This window comes from Rhinatrema bivittatum, chromosome 3 (assembly GCF_901001135.1).
Source record: "Rhinatrema bivittatum chromosome 3, aRhiBiv1.1, whole genome shotgun sequence".
Lineage (NCBI taxonomy): Eukaryota > Metazoa > Chordata > Amphibia > Gymnophiona > Rhinatrematidae > Rhinatrema > Rhinatrema bivittatum.
In genome coordinates, this window is record NC_042617.1 from 112506518 (window position 1) to 112530988 (window position 24471).

Here is a 24471-nt window from a genome sequence, read left to right on the forward strand (position 1 = left end):
AGATACGTGCGTAGCCGCGCGTATCCATTAAAATCTGGGGTTGGCGTGCGCAAGGCTGCCCAAAATTGGCAGCCTGCGCGCACCGAGCCACGCAGCCTGCCTCCGTTCCCACTGAGGCTGCTCTGAAATCGGAGGGAACCTTCCTTCGGCCTCCCCCCACCCCCCCGGCCCTATCTAAACCTCCCCCTACCTTTGTTGTACAAGTTACGCCTGCTCGAAGTGGGCGTAACTTGCGCGCGTTGGGTTGGCTGCCGGCGCGTCAGGGTCTGGTCCAGGGTCTGGTCTGGAGGCCGCGGCCACGCCCCCAGAATGCCCGCGATGACGCGCCGGCCACGACAAGCCCCCCAACACGCCCCCCGGAATGCCCCCTCAGGAAAGCCCCGGGACTTACGTGCATCCTGGGGCTTGCGCGCACCGCCGAGCCTACTCAACATAGGCTCGGCGCGTGCAGGGGGAGTTTGGGCCAGGTTTTCGGGGGGTACTCGCATATCTTACATGTGTACCCCTTTGAAAATCTGGCCCTAAGTAAACTTGATTAATAACAGTTAATGGACTTCTCCTCCAAGAACTCATCCAAACATTTTTTGAACACAGCTACACTAACTGCACTAACCACATCCTCTGGCAACAAATTCCAGAGCTTTATTGTGCGTTGAGTGAAAAATAATTTTCTCCGATTAGTCTTAAATGTGCTACTTGCTAATTTCATGGAATGCTCCCTAGTACTTCTATTATTGTTTTGTTCATTTATTTGGTGGGACCTCAATTTATTTCATTAGTTTGAAAACAAACAAAAATCAGTTATTTGTTTTGTTTAATTTGTTGTTTCATTTGTCATTAAAGTCAATAGGCTGCAATGCTTGCCCAATCTTGGGCTCCAGAATTGGGGTTTTCTCCTCAATTTTCATGAAACTTGTGGGAAGAAATCACCAGAAAGGGGAAATAACTCCAAGGTGTCTAGACTGAGGCAAAGTGGCGCTAACAGTGGCATTATTAGCCTAAGGCTCCGTAAAGGGGCAAAGGGGTACCAGCAGTGGCAGGAGTTCTCCAAGGCATTATCAGAGAAGCAAAGAAGCAGCAAGAGTGGGAAGAATACCCCAAGGCTCTAAAAGAGGGCACCAACAACAGTGGCATGAACTCTTGAAGGCAGTTTAAGAGGCAAAGTGGCACCAAGAATGGCATCAGCATCTTAAGAGTGGCAGAAAGAACCCCAAGTTGTAGGGCATGGCAACAAGGCTGAGTGGCCTAGAGACTCCCAGCTATCAAATCTAACCCATAGTTTGTTCTTTCAGTTCTTTTGAGAGAAGAAATGTATATTATCCTTCATTCTGTGCAGAAGAGCATGTAGAAATATGTCAGTGCTATGTGACAAGGCATAATTGTTGTGGTATCTCCTACTGTTATCTAGAAACTGCCTGTGGTTAAGAAAGTCAAGACAATGGTGACTTTGATGTGCACAGACAAAGCATGACATCTGTGTGTCTGACTCTCCAAATCTTCTTTTAACAAGCCACATAGTTTTAGGATGGTTTATTGATTAAACCTATACCTAGTAAAGACTTGTTCTTCTGTGAGGTCAAAATAATTTATTTTGGGTCTGTAATATTTACAAAAAATGAAAAACATGTACATTTTTATTATATAAATTCATAACTCACCAGAGAGATGCAAAATATACAAACTATTTTTTTGAATCGTATACAATACAATTTAATTAACAATATTTAAAGATATAAATGTGCACAATACTATATGAAATCATTTTAAAATGACGAATTTCACCAATAATTTTTTGCATATAAAACTCACACTAAAATCCAATTTTAGTCATCCTACAACACACATCACTCATACCCATCCATATTAAAACCCTAAAAATACCTAATGAGAAAATCTCCAAAAAGGGTCAAATCTCATAAATTACCCAAAAATCTCAATATTTCAACAAACTTCCAATTTTGTACAAATTATCGGCAAATTTCTCTAATTATGATTGTGCTGTTCCCCTGATGTTTTACTAGCTTCTGCTCTTGTAAATATAGCCCAGTTTGGTACAAATTATCGGCAAATTTCTCCAATTATGCTTGTGCTGTTCCCCCGATGTTTTACTAGGTTCCACTTTTGTATATATATAGCCAATTTCTCCAATTATGATTATGCATTTTCCCAATGTTTTACTAGCCTGCAATTAGTTTCTTCAGTTATAACTAAATACATCCCCGACAAGGAACCCTCATTTTGCCCGACAGGCTTCCTCAGGGAATGGTCTTTCTATAAATAATAAACAATCCATAATTAACCCCAAATATTCCTTATCATGACTTTATCACCTAAACCTATGTATAAAAGCACCAAAAGGCTAAAAAAATAACAAACAGAATCTGCACAATGATGATATACTATCTAAACATTTTTAACTTCACTTAATAAACATATTTATTCCTTCATTGTATCTCATCTGTGAACATAAAAAATTAAACACATATCAAACAATATATTAAAAAAATTCCAAACACTAAATTTATCCAAAAATCATTTAAATTTAACTTACAACTGGTCTCCAAAGATCAAAGATAATGCTGCCTCAACCATATACCATGTCACAAAAAACACAAAAGGAAATACTGGTATCCACAAAATAACACCTACATATCTTCCATTTTAGATGTACGTATTTTTAAATACTTATTGGTCCAATCAAAAAAGAGAATTTCTAAATCACATAAATGCATACCATTCTATTTCAATTGGCATCAGTGTGCCAGTAATAAATGAAACGCTGCTCCCATTGTCATAATTTACAAGACACATCGCTTCCACGCTTATCATATAATTATTTGATGATGAAAAATTTCACATCCTCTACCTTATGAGACACTGAAAGCCAATGAGATATGCAGGGAGCATTCTCTTTCACTGTACTTGTATTCAATAATTCTGTATCTAACTTCTGTCTTAAGGGGTCATTTTCTAAGCCCATCACATGCGAAAAGGGACTTTTCGTGTGCGATAGCTTGCTAGGGGCGGAGTCAGGGCTGGAAGGGGAAGAGTCGGGGAAGCATCTGGGTGGACTTCGCGGTATCTTTGCTGGCGGTGATAAGGTAAGCCATGTTATCACTGCCAGTAGTGCGCCCAATAACACCACCTTTCATGGTGGCGCTATTGGGTAGAGATGTGAATCAGAACTGAAATCGGATCTGATTCTGGTTCCGATTCACATCTATAGAGATGTGAATCAGAACTGAAATCGGAACCGATTCTGGTTCCGATTCACATCTCTACTATTGGGTGTGAAAGCTGGCAGTGATAACACTGCGGTGGTGCGATTGCTGCCAGCTTTCGCAGGCCTGCCCCCCCTTCACCCCCTGCCCCCTGTTACCACTGGATTCACTATTCAACACACCTTGATTTAGATGAAAAAAGTCCCGGCAATATATATGGATCAGACAAACTTGTATGAGAAAATTGCCGAATAGACAAAACATTGTCACAGACTGAGCACTCATTGTACCTAACCTGTCCTTTTTCCCCTCCTTGTGTAATTAATAGATCATCACTTCTAAATAATCTATTCTTTACATTTCACCCTCTCTTCACTGTGAAAATTGTTTTTTCTAAAAATGGAGTTAAAGCCCCCAAGACCAGCCAATGTTTCAACACAATGTGTTTGACTGTTGCCATACGCGCTGAATATGGTATGGTAAAAACTGCACGAGATATAGGCTCTTTCTGATTTTTGATTAGTAGATTATATCTATTTGCATACAGCCCTCGTTTGTATGCCCATCTAACGCAATGATGTGTATATCCACGATCTATAAATCTCTGAGTTAACTCCTGAGAGCAATGTTTGTACATAGAAATAGAAGTACATAAACGAAGATATCTCAGAAATTGACTGCTTGGGATATTTTCTTTAATCCGGATGGGTTGGAAACTTCCAAAAATGTAACTGTGTGTTCCTGACTGTTGGTTTTTGATATGGTAATACTAGACCCTCTTTTATGTATTGTGACATCTAAAAATGGCAAACTGGTATTATTATATTGAAATGAAAACTTAAATTTAAATCCAAGGAATTAATCCACCTTTCAATCAATCATCTGTAATGTTCCCCCCCCCCACCCCATTTGACCAAAAGAAAAATAAATCATCAATATAATGGTGGAAGAAGCCTTGGGGCAATGTCCCCTGGTCCAGTACTGTTGCTGCAACGACCAGAAAAATTAAGTTGCATGAATGGGGAGGAACTGGGGGAAAGGTCTTGGGTCATTGTGAGTAAAGTCATTGTACCAGGATCCCCACCCTGATTTGTCTGAGCTGAAAGTATAAAGGAGCAGGAGGAAACCGCTGAGTTAAGAAACCAAAACCAGAGGAAAAAAAGGGATTAATAGTCCTAGCTCCTTATCTGAAAATTGTCTTCCTCTGGCTGGCTAGACATAGACACAGGTTTTATATAATAACATAGTAATATAATAGATGACATTATAAAAAGAGAAAATGGCTCTTCTAGTATACTCAGATATTTCTGTTAAAGATATATCTCACTGATTAAGATATATACCAGCTACCAACCACTGAACATGACTGACAGTAAAATACCACTCTTTATTCAGAACAGTTTTTCTTGTTTTTCTCCTTTGTGCTCTACCATCTGGGGTGGTTGAGCATACAAGAACATCAGTCTAGCTCATTATTACTTCTCACTTCCAATGGTTAACCACTGTATATGTACTTGTAGTTGGATTGCTAGAAGGTATTCCAAAAGCAGGTTTAAATCAGGGAGAAAATATTACTCATATATGACATTTTCAAAAATGCATGTGCTATTTTATCCCTCTTAGCTTCACACACAAACTAGCAGGTGCCAAGTAAGTTGGCCCTTTTATTGCACTGATTTTGTGCTAACTTTCAAAGAGAAACTATCTGGGTATTTTGCCCATAAAGGGGGCGATTTTCAAATTTCTCCCATAGCTGTAAAAGCGTAATTGTAAAGCACTTGGCACTTTCAGTTTGTGCACTACCTGAATAGTTTCTCTTTTAAAATTAGCATAAGCTAAGCACACTAAAAGCAGTCACATGCTTTATAGCTATGCTTTACAGCTAAGCAGAACATTTGAAAATTGCCCCCTTTATCATCAAAATACCTTGAAAATTGGGCCTCCAATGTATCAGATAGAAAACTAATCAACTGAGGGCAGAAATCAGCTTAATAGACCATCTGTCAGTATATGGTAATGGTACTACTATAAAGTGATGGAGCAATTGGACTTTATAAATATGACCCCTGTCTAGGATCCATTAGAAAGAAGCGAGTGATAAAATGTAGAACTTTTGAGTTAATGGGAGATTCTGATAGGTATGCTTAGAGTGATGGTAAGAAAGACAGTTCTTTCCCCTAAAGGGGATGGGTTTGGGAGAAGGGCTCTTAAGGAGCTTCCACAAGCACTGAGTACCAGTAGAGTCGATTGGAGTAGTTGGTTGGAGCAGTTAGAGCAGTTGATAAAAGTGGTAGGCTGAGACTCTCATGAGTCAGACGTCAGCAGACTGAGGCTGAGTCTTGAAGGCTTGCTGGGTGTCCAGAAGAATTCTGCATTGAGAAGATCCGAGAGTTAGAAGAGTAGAAAAAGCCCAGAAACGTTTTCATGGAGGAAGAGGATCCCTCGGTCAACTGGGATACTTTGTCTGCGTTAGGAAGCCCACAACGTTTTGCAGGAAGAGAGGAATATCCAGTGCTGCATTTGGGGTCCCTTAGGAGTAAGGGGCCTTGCATGGGGTTGGACTAGGAAAGCCCTTGAAAAGTGTTCAACTTTGAAGTGAAGAGAACTGTGGGTAACCTTTGTGAAGTCCTTGGTGATTGAAAGTGAGAAGCAGATTTTTGTTTAGGTTAAATTCTGGACTTGGACTATTGACATTTTTTGATCCTTTGTATTCTGTGCTCACTGGACTTTGTCTTTTGAACTTAAACAAATTCTATCTTTGGATAATGTCTTTTTCCTGTTAGATGTGTGCCTTTCCTTGAGCCCCACAGCTTTTGTGCTATTCCGCAGCGGAAGAACCCTGTTCTGAGGCTGCAGAAAGGTCTTTTCCTAACCCTGCAGCTGACGAATGTGGCACCCCCATGAAGGGGTGGTTATATAAAGAAATGAGAGAGACTGTGTCCTTCATTATAAAGTAAAACATGTGAAGTGTGGCACATTCTCTAAAGACAATGTAATCTGAGTATAACACTATGAAAAATGAACTAGACAGCAAGGAGGCACTCACATTACATATATAAAGTGAAAATGACTGCATGCCATCCAGATTTACCAAGGCACTTACATTATAAATTCACCAAATGCACTTAAAGTTGTAGCTCTGGTAAATTTATGATGTGTCTCTTGCATTTATATATGTGAGTGTCTTCCTACTATGTGGTTCATTTTCCAGAGTGTTATATTGGGTTATATTGCCTCTTACACATCTGTCAAAGAAACAGATCTGTTAAAACACTGAGCTGATTTTCTTTTGCATCTAACAGGTCTCTCCTTCAGTATTAACAGCAAATGTAAATGTTAAATCAAATAGCATTACTGACAAGAACATCTAATTTCCCCCATTATTGCTAATCAATATGAATTTAGCATGGTGGAGTAAATTGTTCCCTGTAAATTTGTTCAGTTCGTGATAACTTTGATCCCAGTCAATTTTTTTTATTTTTTTGATCAGGCTGTTTTCTTCTGCTCCAGCTCTGTCAGAACAAGGACTGGGGTCTAGTACAAGCTGGAGCTTTCATTCGCAAATTCCCAGGGATTTTTCTTCCCCTTTTTCATGTTACTTGCCAACTTGTGTTTAGTCCAGTCTTTGATGCTGGTGTGGGGGCCATGCATCAGGGCTCCTCCCAGAACCCTGTAATCATGGGCCCTTAATCCTTAATTCAACCATTAGATGTCTTCCACATTGGAAGGTATAAACAACACTGCCTTCCCAGCATCCCCAGCCCTGGCTGACCTGGTGAGTGGAAGATGCAACAAAAGGACAAGTCGAAGTTATATTTCCACACATCATGCCCACTCCCACAGCAGTGATATGCTGATAGTAGAAGGTCTGTACACAGAGAGGCCCAATAAGGTGGCACTGCTCATCCACTGCAAACTGTGTGAACAACACTATCACATCACTGTACCATCCCTTCTTCCCCTATAAATATCTTTGATGCTGATCTTTCTATTTCATCTTTTTTTTTCTCCCATTTCCTTTGTCTCCCTCTCTGTCTAGATTTTACTCCTCTTTCTCCCTCAAGTCCTTTTACTCTTTCTCTTTTCACCTCTGTGGGGCGGTCCAAGGGCGTGGCCAGAGGCCTCCGCTGGGCCGGGGATCGTGCACCGGCAGTTGGCCGGTGCGCGCAACTTACTTCACCCTAGGGCGTACATGTGTGTGCGCCAGGCAGTGCGCGCACATGTACACCGCGCGCACTGCTTTTAAAATCTACCCCTATATGTATTGTTACCTGAGCAGACCTTTTTTCCTTTTCTTCTTTTATCTTTTTTCAACAGGACAAAAAGCAAATTGCCGATGCCATGGTCCACCATGCTCTGAAAATGCCATACATGGGCAGAGCCTATTAAAGCAATTCAGGAACCCTATACTGCACATGTGTTACAAGGTATTATCATTATCTTAGACATGAAGCCCATTCGATTTCCTGGTTGAGACCCTTCGGGTGGAGTGTGTGCCACTGAATGATAAAATGTTGTTCTCTTTGTTTGAGGATTCTTGAAATATCTCCTCCCCTATGTAATCTGATTTTACAGATTACAAAAATCTTGAAGTTGTCTATAGAATGTCCCAACATATGCCAGTGTTTCACTAAGGGTGCGTGTAATTTAGAAGTACGAATGCAACTTTTATGTTCAATAATACGTGCACGTATTTGTCTCTTTGGCCTAGATTTTCTAAGATACCGTGGCGTCGTGAATTGTGCTGTACAGGGGGGTGGGGGTAGGCCTGTGAAAGCCGGCAGTGTTCGCACCTCTGCGGTGCGATCGCTGCCGGCTTTCGCACCCAATAGCACCATCATAAAAGGTGGTGCTATTGTTCACGAAATGGGCAGCGAAAAGGGTTCTTACCTTTTCACTGTCCGCGATGTCCTCGCGGCATCCACCCTGGTGCCGCCCCGACTTCTCCTGTTCCGATCTTGACGCCGCCCCTTTTTAGTGATCGCATGCAAAAAGGGACGTTTCACGTGCGATCGCTTTGAAAAATGGCCCCCTGAGTTTGCCCTATGTAAATCAATTGTCAGGAACAGGTTATAGCAGAGATAACTTGTCTTGTTTGACAAGTAAATTTTTCTGGCATCACATATGATTTTGACAAATTGGAGTGATTAAAGCTCAAGATGTTCAATGTGTGGGGACAAATGGCACAGTGCCGACATGCAGAATGGCTACCTTGCAAAATCTGTCTATCTGAGGTTTTTTTTTTTTTAAAATGCAAAAATGGATGGTTCATTGAAAGGACCAAGACTTGCTAATAAATACCAGTGTTTACAAATAATGGGTTTTATCATAGCAGCTCTATTGGTAAAAGGAATTGAACAAATAATACATTCCAATGGAGTGTGTTCAGTATTAATCAACAGATTATTTCGGTTTGCATAAGGTGCTCTTTTGTAATCTTGCCGTATGCATTTATCCGTGTAACCCCAATCAAGAAAACACTCAGATAATTTTTCAGCTTGCCTTCGGTACTTATAGGTGGAAGAACAAACTCTTCTTAAGTGCAGAAACTGACCAACTGTATGTTTTGCTTAAGGATTCTAGGGTGGAAACTAGAATGATGAAGTAATGTATTTTACTATTTTTATCTGTTGGTTTCCTATAAATGGTAGTGGTGATTGTATCATGTTCCACTTTCACTAGTAGATCTAGAAAGGGAATTTGTAAGCTACTGTAAATGACAGAGAACTTTAAATTCAAATTCTGAAGGTTTAGCCATTGAATAAATTCCTGCAATTTCTCCACCGCACTAGACCATATTAGAAAAATGTCAACAATATAGCATTTCCATAAAATAATCTTCTGCCAAAATGGGGGTTGGTATACATAATGCTTTTTAAAAGCTGCAACTACAGGCAGACAATAGCTGGGGCCATTGAAGACCCCATAGCTACAATCTACATTTGTTGGAATATCTGTCAAATAAAAAATAATTTGCTTGAGGGCAATTTCTGCCAAATTTTTAATAAATTTGATATGTTTAACCACAAGATCAGCCTCTATTAGTGGTGTTTCAACAATGTTAAGTGCTGCCTGTTGAGGGATGTTGGTATAGAGGGAACTAATATCTGCTGTAACCAATAATCATCCTGGTAAAATTGTAGGAATGTTCTGTAAAATTTGGATAAAACGGGACGAGTCTTTGATATATGATTGTATCTGCAAAACAGATGATTGTAAGAAACTATCAATATACTTTGATAGTGGTTCAATACAAGATCTTATACTTGATACAATTGGGTGCCCTGGAAGGAACTGAAGAGATTTATATATTTTCAGAACCAGATAAAAAGCCGAAATGACTGGAAATGCTTCATAGAGGAAATTAAAAGTTTTTTCATTGATAATTTTTTGTTCTAATGCCCATGAACAAAGTGGGTGAATAGGCTGTTGAATCTCTGAAGTGGGGTCTTTTTGGAGGGGTCTATAAAATTGTGTATTGCTAAGCTGACTGGAGGCTTCTGCCAAATATTGGTGTCTATCCATAACAACAATCCCTCCCCCTTTATCTGCTAGTTTAATAATGACTGAAGAATCATTGTGGAGGGAATCAATTGCTCATTTTTCCACAATGGAAAGGTTGTGTTTGAGAAAGAATTTAGTTTTCTCCATTTTTTTCTATGTCTTTAAGGACCAAATCTTCAAAAACTGTGATATGTGGATCTGGAGGGTCAGGGGGTATCCATCAAGACTTACAGAATAAACCCTTCTTGTCAAACGAAGTTGGAGAGTCTTTGAAAATAATGCTATCTTGATTTTCCTAAATAATCTAAATAAATCAGTCTGAGTTGAAAAAAGATTATAAGATGTTGATGGTTATAAAAGAGAGACCTTTATTCAGAATAATAATTGCATCTTGTGAGAGCACCCTGCTCAACAAATTAAATACAGAGGCTGAATTATGCAGTATGCACTAATATTTGTGAGGAGTTGTGGCAATCTCCCTTGCGATGGAGGATTCTACCCTCCTCTCTGAAAACGATGGAGAGGTCTTCAGTTGGATCAACAAAAGATATAGATTTTTTCTTTGATCCTACATCAGAAAGGTTCTTATCTGAGGAGCCTTCTGATGAGGAGGAAAAAGTTGTAATCTTTCTTGCATGTCTGGGAAAGTTTTTATGCGTCCATGGATAAACAAAAACTTTACTATAATCCAGCTCATCTCGCTTAAACTTTTGGATCTTGTTGTTTTTAACCTCATTTTAAAGGTATCCAAATGCTTCTCCAATGCTTCTCCAATGGTAGCTTAATGTATTTTTGAAGATTACAACTATGCATATAAACACCATTGGTTAGAAAAGCCCCTGAAAAAACTGATGCACAGTGAAACAGTGGCCTCTGTCAGGGTACACTTTGGAACTTCTGTATGTTGTAATTGAACTTTTATTTATGAGTGGCTTTGTACTTGTGATACATTTTTATCTGTGATGGCACATGTGGGAGTGTTTTAGGTAGATTTGTGTGGATGTAAGGTATGAGTGTGATAGTTTTTCAATGTTTAGCTTTTGTATTTAAAGATCCTTGCACTTCAGGGCAGCTAGTCAGGGAACATTTGTGATTTTTGGTATTGCTTTTTGTTAAATTATTTTTAATAATTTATGTTTAAAAAATGTTTTGACACATGTATAATAAAAGTGCTTTCATATTGATTGATTCCCATGGATTTATATATTGTCCATAACTCTAGGGGATTTTTTTTCAACTAATATCTTCCTTGTATCTTTTACTCATGGAGAAAGCCATTTTCAAAATTGCTCCCTTCCCTTGTGTAGGGAGAAATATGTGCGCCTTGCTCTGCACATGTGCTTTACCCTGTGGAGAAAAAGGTCAAGACCGGGGCTCTCTCAGCAAAATATACACATGACATTTATTTTTTACTTTTTGCAGATACTTTTTGGCAGTGTATTTGCAGTCACAAACTCGACTGGTACTTATATGTCCTTTGTCCCCACTGAGAACATGTTCAAAGGGAGATTCCATGGGGCTTTTCCCTTAGAAAATGAGGTTGCAGGTTTGAGGATATGAAATGCCCTTCCGAAGACCAGTTCTTTGGTAATTCTGAGGCCTTGCAAGCATTTTTCCACCTGAATCTGAGTAGATCAAACATGCTCTATAGAAGGAAGCAAGGTACAGTTTGTGGTTCAATGCAGTGCCTGCTGATTCTTTGAGGTTAAAACTCTATTATTCATCCCTTGAACCAATTATATTATGTATTTCTCCACCCATTCTTTTTTATTTTATGCTGTTCATTTTTCCCTATGAAAGCACTTACAGAAAGGTTATATATATGTTACTTCAAAGACCCAATTTGTTATGCTTATTTTCCTTATATGAATTCTTAGATGAACTCAAATATGGAACAGTTATCCTAAAATATAAACACAGTTAGTCTTCTGAGTTTAATTGGACCAGGCTTGGGGAGATTTTCTGACCAGAAAATTGAAGCTCCTGCTTGAAGAAATGTAACATGACAAGGGACAGGATAAGATTTCATCTGAACTTCACTTTTCAACTCCAAGTGACCCTTCTCATCTCGGTCTTGAGCATTGTCTTCTGATGCACTGATCATAGTTAGAATTCGAACAGAAGGATTATTTTCCCATTCTCTTATACTAAACTGACCTGTGGCAAACATCCCCAATGCTCTACAGAATACAGGTAGGCTCTGAAACCATATAGCTGGATTCTTTGACCATTACATAAAAATGTAATTTTTAAAAACATTTTATTTAAGTAGACACACTACACATTTATTTAAACATTCATACAGATGAGATACATTTTATAGAGGAAAACGAAGATTTGAACAGCTTTAAAAAAAAAATCTAGAAAGTGCCATTTCAATTTAAAAAATGTATTTTGTTCTTAGAATTCCAAGCACTGTTCTATAATTGGAATACACAGATCAGTCTTCAGTAGTGCTCCCAAATAGGCAGATACCCATGTACTTGTGGGCACCTAAAATTAAGCATAGATTTTGAAACAGGTGCAGTGAAAGTGCCCTCTTTGCAAAATCTCATGATCTTTATCCACAAATACATATGTAGAGGACATGTATTCCCAAGGATTGTCTACACATTCTATTTCTGGTTCCTGTGCCTGTGAAGCACATGGCTAAGATAGCATGCTGACTAGATATCCTGCCACAGGAAGGATGCTTATATTCATTGGCAGGAAGATGGAGGATCCTGGCCACAATATTTGTTTCCTGGCACTACAACCACCAGGCTATATATGTCCCCAGGAACTGAAGGAATTAAAAAGAAGGTCTGGGGGTTCTATCTCCTGTAGCAGAATTGGATCTGTGCCTCTCTGCAATCTATTGCAAGTAATTACATATACTATTTCATATACTATTACATATACTTACATACGGTCTTGCTTTTGCTCTAACAAGCTATAAGTATTGTCATTACAGATCTGATAGTAGTAGGCCGCTGAATGTGTCTCTTTCTTTCTCTTTTACCTACACACACACACATACACACACACACACACACACACACACACATATCATGCACACATGCTCCAAAACTAGCCATGCTACTGCATCATTCCTTTGATGAACATGGAGCTTATTGTGAACCCTGCCTAGGGATTCTCTTTTCCAGAACTGTCTGCTGCTTTCTTCTGTTAAACACATTCTCTCTCATAGTTCTCCTCTCTTTTTCATTTTGCAGCCTTCTTTTCCTTCCTTTGAATGGATGCTGCTTACAGCATACATACTTTTTATACCTTCTTTGGATGGATTAACCTCTGAGAGAAATAACGAGGTTAATCCATCCAAAGAAGGCATAACAAATTTGTATGCTGTAAGCAGCATCCATTCAAAGGAAGGAAAAGAAGGCTGCAAAATGAAAAAGAGAGGAGAACTATGAGAGAGAATCTGTTTGCAGGTAAGTATAGTGCGGAGAGCCAAAGAAAACAGATGTTTTGTGGTGTTTGGTTAGGTCATCAAATAGTATGGGAATCATGCAGGTAACTTAACAGAGGAGGCCCAGCCGATGGAGGCAGGGGGCCTCATAACTTGGCAGACCCGCTACAGCCAGCTCGGGGGGGGGGGGGGGGGGGGGGGGGGGAAGGATGGGGAGCAGGTGGCCAATAGGGCTCCCTAGCTGATTTAAAACTAAGGCAGAAGCTAATAAGAAGGGGAGAAGCGGCAAGGGCTCAGAAGCAATATGGGCTAGGGCAGGACGTACAGCACATTTGCCAGAGGAGGAAGCAACCCTTCCACCTCCCCACGGTGCTACAGTTCATGGGTTGTAGGTGGGACTTTGTCACAGCCTTAAGCTTACAGTGGCAGGACCCTCACCAGCACATAGAGGGATGTTTTGGTGTTTGGGGGAGAGGGAAAGGTGCCGATGCCGAAGATTATGCATAGGGGGAATGTTTGTGGGGTGCATGAAGCAGGGTGCTATTGGTCAGCCAATTAGCTCTAAGAAGAATCTTCCTCCCCTCTCTGTTTATTCAACACTATGCCATTCTGTCAAATTATACAGTTAAATTAATAAACACTTTGTTACTCAGTAAACCAATGTTGATCCCCCCTCAGTTTAAACTATATCGCTGACCATATCTCCCGAAGAACCTTTCACCCCAATTGACTGTCCTACACTGTGTTATTCTGTTTTTACATTTAAATTATCATTTTGCATGTTACTCAATAAGTGTTATACAGTTAAATCATAGTTGATCCTCTCTTATCATAATCTATCTCGTTGCCTACTGTTCCTTCAAAATTTATGTTGTTACAGATGTTACGAAGTTTCAATGTAAAATAAGAAACCTATTTCTTATGGAATCCTCTGCTACACCATTAAACTGTTGTTTCATGTTTCAGGAAACTCCTGGAATAAGGTACAGGAAGTTGCTAACCTACTGCTATTGGTTCAATTGAATACTTCAAGTATCCTTGTCCATCAAGAACAATACAGGGTTATAAGGAAGCTCATGTAAGTGCAATTGGTATGATTGTGAATACCTTCCTTTGAGAGGGTACTGTGCTCCAGGTGCTTAGAATTGCTGTAGTGAGGCCTCTCCTATAAAAAACTCAATTTACTCAAAGAAAATCTGGACAGCTACCAGTCGGTATCTAGTATCCCATATTTGACTAATTGAAAGGGCTGTGCTTACTCAGGTGCAGGAGTTTGTCAATGATAACGTTATATTGAATCTGTACCAGCTGCGATTCAAATGTAATTTTAATACTGAAGCTCTTCTGGCAGCAATGGTTGATGACCTCCATCTGGCTTTGGTTAGGGTTTCAGCAAAGCTGTTATGGTGCTACTGGCCTTTGACTCTGTGGATTTGAAGTTGCTGCTACAGTGTCTGGTTGTTAAAGGCATTTCAGGACAGTTTTTAAACTGGTTTCAATCCTTTCTTCTTGGAAGGAGCAAAATATGTGCATTGGAGCAATCAGTCATTGGGGGTGCTATTTCCTCTCTTATGGAATCCTCCAAGGCTCTCTTTTATTGCATCTTCTCTTCAACCTGAATTTGGAACCCTTAGCAAAGATCACTGCTGCTGCTGGCATCTGCTGTCTCATCTTGTGGATGTATGTTTTGAACATGGTCATCAGGAGGCATTGAACTGTCTCAGTTTGTGCCTATAGGCTGAGTGAGTACACACTGATACTAAATCTCTCCAAATTGGAGGCCCTATGGGTTGGGAGGGTGGAAAGGAGGAGCAGCATCAATTATTAATATAAATGATGTGGCTATTGAAGTAAACAACAAGGTGCCTAGCTTTGGGCTTATTCTTAATACCCGCCTCATTTTTGAGGCACAAATTTCTTCAGTGATCAAAATGTGCTTTTTATTAGAGATGTGAATTGTGTGCCAGATCGTCTTAATGATCAGATTTGGCTGGGGGGGGGGGGGGGGGGGGAAATCTGATCGTTAAGATATGTGAATTGGAATCGTTTCCGATTCCAATTCACATCGCTAATTTTTTTTTTAGGGAGGCCCGCGTCGCTAAAAAAAACAACCCACCCGACCTTTTAAATCGACCCCCCCTCCCGACCCCCCCCAAAACTTTTTAAAATTACCTGGTGGTCCAGGGGGGCCTCGGGGGGCCTCAGGGAGAGATCCAGGGGGGCCTCGGGGAGAGGAGAGATCCAGGGGGGCCTCGGGGAAAGATTTCCCGTTCCCAGGCATCAGCTGTTCTAAAACAAAAATGGCACCGATGCCCCTTTGCCCTTACCATGTGACAGGGTATCCGTGCCATTGGCCGGCCCCTGTCACATGGTAGGAGCACTGGATGGCCGGCGCCATCTTTACTCATCAGCCCTATTATACTATACTCTATAATAGGGGCTGATGAGTAAAGATGGCGCCGGCCATCCAGTGCTCCTACCATGTGACAGGGGCCGGCCAATGGCACGGATATCCTGTCACATGGTAAGGGCAAAGGGGCATTGGCGCCATTTTTTTTTTAGAACAGCTGATGCCTGGGAACGGGAAATCTTTCCCCGAGGCCCCCCTGGATCTCTCATTTCCCTGAGGCCCCCCTGGATCTCTCCCCGAGGTCCCCCGAGGCCCCCCTGGACCACCAGGTAATTTTAAAAGGTTTTGGGGGGGTCGATTTAAAGGGTCGGGTGGGTTTTTTTTTTAGCGGCGCGGGCCTCCCTAAAAAAAAGGGTCAGGAGGGTGGGGGAGGCTAAGGGGGGTTGATTTAAAGGGTCGGGTGGGTTGTTTTTTTATCAGGCCATCGGCGCCATTTTAATTAGTGGCAGCCAAAATGGCGCCGATGGCCCGAGAGTGGGAGATCGCACCGGGACCCCCCCCCCACTGGACCACCAGGTAACTTAACATTTTGGGGGGGTTTGGGAGGGTGGGGAGGGTAAGGAATTGGTTTTAAAGGGTCAGGGTGGGTTTAGGGGTTGTTTTGGTGTGCCAGTTTTCCTGCCCTCCCCCAAAATAATTCCCGTGCCCTATTTAACGATACAATACAAATGCCCCTGACGATAAATTGGGGGCATTTGTATTGTATCGTGCACTCTAACAATTTAGGACGATTTTAAAATTATCTGACGATAATTTTAATCGTTCAAAAATGATTCACATCCCTACTTTTTATATATGTGTCAACTTTGGCAAATCCTGCAATTATCAGGTAGATTTTCATCAGGTTATGTATGCAGTGGTTAACTCCAGACTAGAATACTGTATTACATTTATAACCCCCCTCTTCAGTGGGGGTCGCTTTCAGGGACTGCAGAGCACTGACCTTCTTGGTGCAGTCCCTAGAAAACCAAGCATGGTTTCATGCTGCAGGGAACAGGATTGCCTGCGGGACATAAGGGATCCCAAAAGCTGATTGGTTCTAGGATGCTAGACCATATTACACCCATTTTCTGTTCACTCGCTACTCCCAAGCTGATGGAAAATTAAGCTCAAATTAGCTAAGCTTATTTTTAAGTTTCTAAATAATGCCTTTTCATCCTAGAATAGCTCAATTGTATATATCTATAACCCTTCACAAACCCTAAGATCTGGTCATTGAGGTGTGTTGGAAATGCACTCTCTTCACTTGGCCCATCTTGATTAAACCCGCAACTGAACTTTCTCTGTTACTGGCCCCTTGTTTTGGAACTCATTATCTGAACAATTATGGACCATGGCCTCCACTCAATGATTCAAAAATGCACACATATTTTTTTTTTGCTTGGGGAGACCTTTGAACTTGATTCTCGAGATTCATTCAGCATTCAAAACTATTACTACTTTGACTAGTTGTTGGATAAATGTTTACAGTGTTAGTCATTTTGTGTTGTGTGGTTATAAGGGAATTTATCCTTCTTATTTCTGTCTTGAGTCTTCCCTCCTATAGTCAGCAGCAATAATTGAATAGTTACCTAAAAATGTTCTTGTGGAGGTAGATATTCAAAAGCCATTTAAATGGATAAAAACTCACAAGTTATCCTTCTAAATGGAAAATGTGGCATATTCAGCCACTTATCCAGCTAAGTTATAAGTAGTTATCTGGCTGTAATTTAGCCAGATAAAAAAAGGAGCATTTTTAGGGGTGTTTCTGGGAGGGGTTGAGTTATCTGGATAACCTAGCTGAATATCAGATATATCCAGTTAGGTTAGCTATATAACTTTAGACCTGCTACTGAGCAAGTCTAGACTTATCCGGACTTGTGTTGCCGGATAATGTGCTACTTAACTGGATAGCTTTAAAAGATTTCTGGCTAAATAGCATTAACATTAAAGAAAAATCAAAATACATAAATGGGCCAATGGCCCAATCCCCTCCCTCTCTCCCAAAATAACTTATAAAGGCCCTATTGGTCCATGTTTCGCTCATTGCTAAAAAACGTAAAATATGGAAAGACCCTCTCCTGGTGAATTATAAAATTATATATCAGCCTACTCCCCCCTTCCCTCCCACTCACCCGCAAGGATTCAAAATATCGTGGTGACCCCCCCTTCTACCCTTCTACCCTTTCCCCAACCTTTTCCATCTCCCCCAGTTATCTGTTCAGCCATTGTAGGGAGCAAGGGACCTTCCCCCCACTCCTGATGCCTCCAGCACTGCTGTAAGAGAGACAGCACCGGAAGCATAAGTTTATGTTTCGCTTACACTTCCAGGCCTAGACCCAACATCTGGGCCTGGACCCAGGAACAAAGTTGCGGCCCAGACCCAACAAATGTTTGGTTTGAATTTGAGGGAATATTTCATTATGTTCTGATAAATTCAACCACCCATCGTTTGTACTCTCTATGAAGAATGCGATAAAGAGATTTGTATATTGGAGGGAGAGAATGTTCATCAGTTCTGGAATTGTTGTGATTATTTGAAACTTCTGATGTAATTGTGAAGAAATGAGCTATATCTGATACATGAACTGTGTCACCACTGGATCCTCTATCCTTTACGTCATCTGATATACATCAGTGAAATTGAGAACATTGCTTTTGTAAACTCCATCTGAAATTTATTATAGAGATGTTATGGGATGTTACCCTAGATTTGAATTCAAAGCTTCAAATCTGCAAATGATTTTTAATGTCAATATTTCCTATGACCCAAGACTTAGATCTTAGTTCCAGTAGATCTTTTTATATTTATCATTTAAATCAAAGTTATTATGATGTCATACTAAATATGACAAAGGCGGGTGCTTTTAAAGATTATTTTCCTATGAGGCTAGGCTAGTTAAGTAGAAAATAATTACTACACTGTGAAATTGCATGGATCAGACATGTAAAAACTATTCAAGGTTGCTGACATGCCAGAATATGCTGAAATATTAGAATGTATAATAAAAGTCAGAAAGTATGTTAAAGTTCAAAATTGACTTTTGTTTTGCTTTCTGGACTCAAGTTATAAGAAATCACATGATTTACAAGAATCCCTGCCCTATTAACATATATGAGGTAAAATTATAATGTCAACCAATTAGAAAAATGTTATACAAACAAACTAGCTCATTGGTGTGTAAATTGTAGGAGTGACCCATTTAATCTATTGTGTCAACAATGCTCTCAGTGACTGCTTTTGAATTGCCTTGTTGGTAATCTCGCACTCTCCTGGGATATCCAAATCTTTATCTAAATAAAGATATATATTTTAGCTGCCAGTATTAAGTGTTATTTTGATAGCTTAGAACACCTGTGGGATTAACATCTACCCAAAACCAGTCCTTTTCTGGGCCAATTCAAATTCTCCTGGAAACAGTTACCCCAACATTTGTGCCAATTAAAAGATTTGATGTTGTTTAGACACAAATTGAAAATGTAGTTATTTGCTGCTGTGTGATCATCTTCCTCTAGTTGGAACAAATCCTCCAGAATACAGGATAAGCTCTTTCTTCCTGTTTGTTTTTGTAGGATCCTTGGATCTAATTCTGTAGAACTTGAGCATAGAGATGACACAATTCAGTCTAGCTTGTTGTTCAAACTCTAATGTGTCTGGCAATAATACCTTTGAATGTGTTATGTCCGTCAGTCATAGACAGCTGCGACCGCGTATACTTACGTCCTGCACCATCCTGTTTCCCTCTCCGGGACTGCTCGCAGTGGTGGCTAATCTCTGCTGCCGCATACCCCATGATTCCTCATGGCGGTTGGGATGCCGCCACCACCCGCGCCGACTCTGGGCCTTCCTAGGTGCACGTGCAATCCATCGGGCCCTCTTTTGAAGCTTCTATGGCAGGAACCTCAGGGGCGTCCCTAATTGATGATGTCATTAGATCAGGGTTCTTAAGCTCCACCTTCTCCCCCAGCTAGCCAACTTGGCAACGAGTTCCATCGCTATTCTTCGAGCTCCTGTCTCTGTTGGACCTGTGGTGATGCTACCAGACCCTTCTTGGACTCAGGATCCTGCCTGGTACCTGTTCCTCGGGGGCCAGTGTGTGCTCTCTAAGGAGACTTGGTCTCCTGGCTTCCCCCGCTCCTCGGGCTGGCCCTGCACTTTCCAGAAGTCCTATCCTGTTGGCTCCCCACTCCTCGGGACTGCTTCTGGGAACGCCTTCACCACTTGGGAGTTCTATCTCTGCACTTCCCCGCTCCTCAGGGCAGTGCCTACCTTCTACACTTGGGACTGTCAGTGCTTCCCCGCTCCTCAGGGTAGTGCCTACATTCAATACCAGGAACTATTGTGCTTTTTTGACTCAACCACCTGTGATTGCCGGCACCTCCCACTCCTTGGGCTTATCTACATCATCTTCTGGAGACCTGACTCAGCCATGTCCTTGCTGCTTTTAAATCTGGTAGGAGTACCTCTAACAAATAAATCCTTCCTTTGTTTCCCATGGGCCTACCTTAATACACCCCCTGCTTCTGAATGTCCTCATTTTGAAGCTGGTCATAGTCTTCCCTCTGCCTCCTCCTTTGTAGCTGCTCAAAGGGAGAAAACTATACTTTCTTCCTTCCTCCTGTATTTGTGGGGCTGGAACCTCTGCTTGCCCATCTCTCAAGTGTCTTACCCCAGAGCTCCATTCATCTCACCAGTTGCTAGGCACCATGAGAGTTGTAGTGTTTTTCTTCTCCATTTTCTCTGCTCTGAGTTTTTTCTTTCTCTCCTTATTGCCATTCCTTTCCCTTTTTTTTAAGCTTATTTGTGTCAATCAATGTACATCTCCATCACAGCTGCTTAAGGAGTTATTGCAGGTAGTGTGTAAATTGTCATTAGTATGAGAAAGAGAGAGCCAAGGGGATATTTTTATTGAGGGGAAGAGAGTGCAGGGGTGGGGTGAAGGGTAATGTGTAGGTTCCTTTGCATTCAAATGTGTGACTGTTATGTTATACAAGCCGTTAAGCCCGTTAAAACGGGCTACATCCCTCTGTCTCTCACCTCCCCCTCATTCTCTCTCCCCTCACTCTTCACCACCCCCTACCTCCCTCCCTCCCTCACCCACTCCTCCCCACCCTCCCTCTCCTCTCACTCAGTCCCTCCCTCCCCCCTCTCTCCCTCCCTCTCACTCACTCAGTCCCACTCACTCTCACTCAGTCCCACTCCCTCCGTCCTCTCCCTCAGTCCCACTCCCTCCCTCCCTCTCTCTCCCTCAGTCCCACTCCCTCCCTCAGTCCCACTCACTCCCTCTCACTCAGCCCCCCCTCCCTCTCACTCAGTCCCTCCCCCCCAGTCCCTCCCCCTCACTCAATCCCTCCCTCCCACTCAGTCCCTCCCTCTCACTCAGTCACTCCCTCCCCCCTCTCTCCCTCCCTTTCACTCACTCAGTCCCACTCACTCTCCCTCAGTCCCACTCCCTCCCTCTCTCTCCCAGTCCCACTCCCTCCCTCAGTCCCACTCCCTCTCACTCAGTCCCCCCTCTCCCTCTCACTCAGTCCCACTCCCTCCCTCTCACTCAGTCCCTCCCCCCCAGTCCCTCCCCCTCAGTCCCCTCCCCTCACTCAATCCCTCCCTCCCACTCAGTCCCTCCCTCCCACTCTCTCTCTCCGTCCCTCCCTCCCACTCAGTCCGTCCCTCCCTCTCTCCTGGCTGCTACCGCCGCCCGCTGCCGCCGCCCGCTACCGCCGTCGCCACCGCTCGCTACCGCCCGCTACCGCCGCCGCCCGCTACCGCCGTCGCCGCCGCTCGCTACCGCCGCCGCTCGCTACCGCCGTCGCCGCCCACTGCTGGTACCGCCGCCGCCGCCCGCTGCTGCCACTGGACGCCACCATTTTTTTCTTTCTGACGCTGGCTCAGACCGACGTGCTCGCCCGCACATGCGCGGTAGAGCTGGTCTCTACTGCGCATTTGCGGCACATCGGTCAAGCTTCGTTTATCTAGTAAGATGTTCCTTGTGCTGCATTATTATGGATTTTGTAGGCTGTTCTAGTTTCTATGCAAAAGAATGGGAAAGAAAAGAATTAAATTAAATTAAATATAACTCAAAATATAACTAAACTCTGGAATTTGTTACCGGTGGATGGAGTGAAAGCTGTTAGTGTAGTTGGGTTTAAAAAAGGTTAGACAAGTTCCTGGAAGAAAAGTCCATAAATTGCTATTAAGGTGGAATGGGGGAAATTTACTACTTATTGCTGGGATAAACAGCATGCAATCTATTGATCTTTTGGGATCCTGCCAGGTACTTGTGACCTTGATTAACCACAATTAGGAACAAGGTATTGGGCTTGATGAAGCTTTGGTTTGACCCAATATGGTAAATCCTATATTTTTATAATTGAAAAATATGATTACAGAAAAAAAATAATAAAACACAATATACAAATGTATATAGAGGTCCATACTTAGCACATTTGTCCTGCTAAGTTTGAACTTAGCCATACAAATGGTGGGATCTGAAAATCCCCACTGACTGACTACCTCCAGGTTATCTAGCTGAGTAATTTGCCAGATAAAACTTAGCTGGATAAATTGGAGGTATTTTGTGGGCAATATGGGATAGAGTTAAGTTAGCCAGAAAAACTTGTGCAGTAATCTCTCAACCTAGTTTGATGTTACCCAGGTTGAGAGTCCATCAAGCTAGGTTGAGAGAACATTGCACAAATCTCATCTTTGAGTGAGTTTCCTCACTCCAAAGGTCACAAGAGTGTATTGTTCTGTTCGTACGTCTCACTCTGCATGTCAAAGTGGCTCCTAACCCCTACACTACTACCTAAACCTCAACTTGAGTTACTAGGTGGGCCTCCTAGAGAGGTATAAATACCTAACTACAAGAAGGGCCTTATAGCTAGTCTCTCTCTCTCTCTCTCTCCCCCCACTAAAAATAAACAATCTGAGGAAAAACTCCTCTCTACTTGCACCCTTTAAAACAACTACAAGAGAGTTTAGAGTAGAACCTTTTGAAAATTTCACCTACAATATGTGTCTGTATTGACACATACATGCACCACTGCCTTGCTTATTTAGCCATGCAGCTAAATTTGGGCATGTATCAAATTAAGGGCTTGATTTACTAAGCTTCTTTTCCCCATAGATAGCCAATGGCAAAAAAAGTCATAGTAAATCGTACCCTCAGGCACACAAAAGGATGCTTTTGTAAATTCACTATGTCGGGCTTTGTGGGATCTAGCCAGCTAGGTAAAGGCTTATCCAGCTCGATCCAGTGGGGTGAAAGTATCGCCCTGCAGAGCAGCCAAACTTCTCTGGCTTGATTTGCTAGCTGGCTAAATTTGGCTGGCCTAAAAATGGCTGCTCCAAAGGCATTTCTGGGGAAGGATACCGACTTAGTTGAACGAGCAGGTCTGCTTTTCAGTGCCAGCTAGCTAGATCTGGCTCATTGTGTTGAACCACACAAATGGCAGCCCTAAATCTAATTGGCCAGATTAAGGATGATTTTTCAGCCAAAAACCAGCTGGCTAGCACCGGTTGAAAATCAGCTTTATTTATTCCAGTCCATTCTTATACTGTACCAGTAGGCTCAATGGGATTAATTTTATTCCTGTATAGTAGAATTTAAAGTTTCATTCATTTACTCTTTTACTTGTTTCTTTTTTAAACTGTTTAAATTAGCTTATTAAAGTTCGAGTCTGTGTCCAGCATCTCCCTGGGTCACCATCTGGTCCCACTTAGAAAAAATTAGTACCAAACCCCAAGTCTTGCTGCCATTGGTTATTTGTTATAATATAAACATGAACCATGTGGAGCACTTTAGGCTCTGTAGAAGCTCCAGAAGTGCGTGAATAGTAACTTATGTAAAATGCATAGATGTTAATGCTTCTACTGTCATTTGGATATATAAAGAGGTTCTCTGGTACTGTTGAAAATCCTCTTTCACACATAATCTGAATTCACTGCAGAGATATTAATCCTCACTGATACTGATATTTTTTTCCTATTATAGTAAGCATTTGGTGTGTTTGACTTTGTAAATCCCTTTCAGAGTTCCAGCTCTGCTCATTGCATTTATATCCTCTACAGGTTGGAGTCAAACCAGACCACTGAACAGAAATAACTTTCACTTCTGTTTTAAACAAATTTGCAGTTTACCAAATTATTCTTAACTATCTGAGAGTCTCATTCTCTGAGTCTCATTCCATGAGGTTTCTTAACAGCTTCTTACACTATAGAGAATAATCTCTTTTCTTCCCTATCTTCTTTTTGAATCATCTCATACGGGGGTCCCCGATGTAATTAGCAGCATTAAGCCTACCGTGGGTTTTTACTTGTGTTGTAGCACATGTTTTTCGGTGCTAACATAGCCCTAGTATGTAAAAAGGGCTTTAGAACAGGAAAAATCCACACTAAAAACCTGCCGTTAGCTAAGGGATAGATTTTAAAAGGTGCGTGCGCACATCCAAGTGCACGCGGTTCCCGGCGCATGTACATGGAAGCACAGACTTTATAACATGCACAAGCTGGCACGCACATTTTATAAAATCCATGGGCCATGTGTGGATGGCACACACGGGGGGATTTTAGTAAATTTCGTGCGGCGACAAAATTGGACCTTCCCCTGTTCCCTCCCAGTCTGCTCCAATTAATGAGCGGACTGGGAGAGAACTTCCCTACCCCCTACCTAAATTGCCTCCCTCTTCCCCTCTCCTCCCCACACCCTAAACCCTTCCTATCTATCCTTTTTTTTTGTTTTTGAACTTACTTCAGGGCTGAAGCTGAAGTAAGTTGCGCATGCCGGCTGGCTGCCGGCACACCAATCATTGAGACAGGTACAATGATGCTGTCCCATCCCATCCAGACCACGTCCCTGGCCTGCCCCTTTATAAAGGCCCAGCAATTGTACGCATATCAGCAGTTACACGTGTGGATGGGCCCTTTTGAAAATGTGTGCGGTGCGCGC